This window comes from Phalaenopsis equestris, unplaced genomic scaffold (genome assembly GCF_001263595.1).
Source record: "Phalaenopsis equestris unplaced genomic scaffold, ASM126359v1 Scaffold000264, whole genome shotgun sequence".
Taxonomy (NCBI): Eukaryota; Viridiplantae; Streptophyta; class Magnoliopsida; order Asparagales; family Orchidaceae; genus Phalaenopsis; species Phalaenopsis equestris.
The window spans coordinates 472,037-476,071 of record NW_018164706.1 but is presented as its reverse complement, the minus strand read 5'-3'; positions in this window follow the sequence as shown (position 1 = coordinate 476,071).

Here is a 4,035-nt window from a genome sequence, read left to right as displayed (position 1 = left end):
GTGTTCGTTCGTGTTCGGCTCGTTTTGGCTCGAAATACTACTCATCAAGTTTATATATATATATAAAGTAATATTTTTAAAAAAATCTAATTGACTACAAGGCTATAAAGATTTATAATCAATTAAAATATTGATTAAGAAAATAGAATAAAAATTATTAAATTAGATTCAAATGATGTTTTAATATAAATAATAAATTTTAAATTTTGCTCAAACCTTTATTGTCTTATGTCTTATGACTACATGATTAGAGTTGTTAAAATGACTCTTTGTTCGTGAACAGCTCATATTCGGCTCGTTAAGCAAACGAGCCGAACACGAACACACTTTTTGAGCTCGAAATATAAACGAACCGAACACGAGATGAGCATGGCTCGCTCGTGTTTGGCTCGTTTACACCCCTAGTTTACATATATATAACCTAAACTTTACCTTTTTACATATATAAAAAAATATCATTGTTTTTATTTTTAAAAATGTGAAATTTACCTTTTCATGCATAGGGAAGGTGATATATATACACAAATTAAAGTTTAGGTGTTGGATATGTAAATAGATGGGAATTGACTTGTATTTATGTAAATCTTCCTTATTTTAAATGGCAAACTCTAGAAACTTGTTTGGGATAATTTTTTGCTTTTGTCTCTATTAAAAAAAATGTTTCTTTAATGTTTTTTTATATGTTTTTTTATTTTTTTTAAAAAATAAAGTAATTTATTTTTAAAAACGCTCAAAACATCTAAAAGTAAATATAATCATATGATTAATAAAATTGCCGAAACTATTGTAGAGGGAGAAAAATTCGTGTAAATAAGACGTACGCAGTGTTGTGTATGTCTGGCAGGTTACAGGGAGGGTATATCCGCGTTATACCCTTTGTAACCTCCCTGTAACATATCTGACCTACACAGTGTTGCGTGCGTCTTTACGTACGCAAATTTTTCTCCTGCAGAGGACGAAAAATTATTGCATACATACACCGCATGCAGAGATGCATGCGGTGTCCGATCCTAACCGTAGATCACGGTGATATACAGTCAGGATGTATTTCAGTGGGCCTCACTTAAATTTTTTTTTTTCAAGAAAATTTTGATTGCATCATGACCGTAGATTTACGGTCAGGATCAGACACCGCATGCATCTCTGCATGTGATGTATATATACAATAATTTTTCGCAGAGGACAGCGAGTTGGGAAAATAGAAGGTTAGGTTTAATGGGAAAGGAGATAGCGTGTAAGCCATCTCATAATGCATAATGCTTCTGGCCATAATTTGCTTGTCCGCAGCAACAAATTTAAATCAGAAGTCGCTTCCACGTTGAAGAGACTTCGCTTGCAAATCAAGAAACATAAATTTTGCAAAATTCAACTCTCTTTGTTTCTCTCCTTCTCGCTAATAATATGAGGATGATATACTTTGTTTTATGTGATGATATATTATTGGCTGTTGACCGTTGTTCACATTTTTGAAAGATTAGTATTGTGATTAGCATTTCTTCAGTATTAATATTGTGTTTAATATTAATACTATTGTGAAAAATGATGACAATAAAGCAAAAAATAGAACGAGAAAAAATTGCACATAGAAAAAACACCAGAGTGACACAAATTTACGTGATTCGACAAATTTGCCTACTTCCACGAAGCTGCACACTATTTTACTATTGCGAGGAAATACACCGTCGAGCGCCTCGACGTTCCCTTAGAGGACTTGGTGGGAAGGTAGACGAACGGTAGGTGAGATTCTTAATTAGGAAGCTAATTAAAGTATGATGGACCGCGTCTCTACATTACCCAACAAATACTGATTAATACAACATTAATTATCAATATTAGAATTTATTTAAAATAAGGTCATTAAAAATTTTTGTTGTTGCTTATAAAGCTGCACCGACTTCTCTGGCTGTCGCTCTCCCCCATTCTAGTAATTGAAAATGATATATCAATTTTTATATGATGATCATTAGTTGTTGTTCATACGGTTTGGAGAGTTTTTTTTGTTTAGTTTAACTCGGAAAATTTTCTTCCACTAATGTTTGGAATTATGATTAGTATTTGTTTAGGATTATTAATTAAAGTTAATACTGATTAATATTAATCATTAGTATTAAATTTTTTAATCCAATAATCCAGCTCATAAAAAAAAAAATCAATTTGCAACAAGAGGGGACTACTCGGGCGCTGCTTATACTCGTAGAAAAAAATATTCAAGATAATGAAAAATTCAGATTAATTTTTTCTTGAATTACAAGATAATCTCTTCTATTTTACAAAACATTGATAACATAATTATAAATAGTTGCATTAAAAAAATGTATTATTAGTATGACATCAACAAATTTTTAATATTCAACATTGATCTCAAGATGACGTGGATATCGTTGCATGAGCAAAAAATATTCAAATTTCAATTAAGAGTCATCCAGAGCTCCTAATTCAAGAAATTAATAGTCCAACTGAGTGGCTCGATGAGGCGGACCAAATGATACTAAAATTGATCAAATCAAAGTCAAATCAAGTCATTAAACAAAATTTGGAGGCTTTCCGATTATATTTGGGATGTCAAATGAATGTCAAATTTGACGAGCTTAAAGTTGAATCGAGCATGTCGATAAAATAAATCCAACGAGCCCAATATCACTCAATTCCGAAATCATTAAGACACTTTAATGTCCATGAAACGTTGTCTGATCAAAGAAAATTTTTCGGACTGTCCAATTACAGTGAATAATATCAGGTATTTTAAAGACACTTTTTTTTTTCCAACTCCTTTCTATTAGGGCTTGCGCTTAAATATGCTTAATTATGTAAATAAATCAGCTCAGCTCCATTAATATTCAGTTATATTTGTTCAAATTAATAAATAAAAAAAATTAAATAAATTTTCAACAGATAAAAATTAAATAACCTACCTGCAACTACCTGTAACTAGTAAGTTCCACGCTTTTGTTTTCATATATTTCCAACTTACAGGTAAGTTACAGGGAGATTACAGGGGGTATAACGCGATGTTATAGAGGGTAAAACACAGATATAACCCTTCATACCTTCCCTCATATTTCTAAGTTACAGGTAAGTTATAGGGATGTTATAGGGGGTAAAACACAGATATAACCCTTCATACCTTCCCTGTATGTAACCTACCTGACGTATACAACGCTACATACGTCTTACGTACACAAATATTTCTCCTTCCAAAGCCTGTCGCTAGATATTCTCTTGCACTCCGTCTTCTTTTAAATTTTTAAGAACTCAAATACAAATTTTAATGCAGGGGGAAGGTGGCATGTATGGAGAGTTGGCATTTATGGGACAATTGTACCTTAGGCGTTAGAAATATAGATAGAAAAGAACAGACCCTTTTTTTTTTCTTTTTAATTTCTATTTTTGCTTTGAATAGCTTTTAATATTGCCACTTGATGGAATTTGTGAAATTAACTTACTGAAATTTATGTTGATGTCAATTCTCTAGTGTTATTATCATGAATGAAAATGTGTTTTTAGTCTTTTTACACACACACACTCACACACAATTGGCTCGGTTTGCTAGATTTTGTGGATCGATTGATCAAGTTTGGCTATTGACCCTCAATCCTTAGATGAGGAGCTTTCAACAGCAAAATGAGACGAGGCTATCGAGTTGAGGGTGAAATTACCATAACCCAATAGATAGCTCATATTTTGAATGTGGGGATCCTTTCATTTTAAATGATTATAAGACTGTTGTATTGCCAAATCTTGGTCTCTGAAGAGGAGCCTCAGGATGTATGTAGTATAGGTCTGTAGTATAAGTGCTGATATTGAGGAGTTGGGTCGTTTCCTTAGGTCGGATCTACCATAAGGTAGGTTTATGCCTTTGTTCGGCTTGCTTATACGTAATGGTTATTTCGGTTGCTTATCTTTGTTGCATGTAGTATAGGTGCTGATATTGAGGAGTTGGGTCGTTTCCTTGGGTCAGATCTACCAGAAGGTAGGTTTTTGCCTTTGTTCGGCTTGCTTGTACGTAATGGTTATTTCGGTTGCTTATCTTTGTTG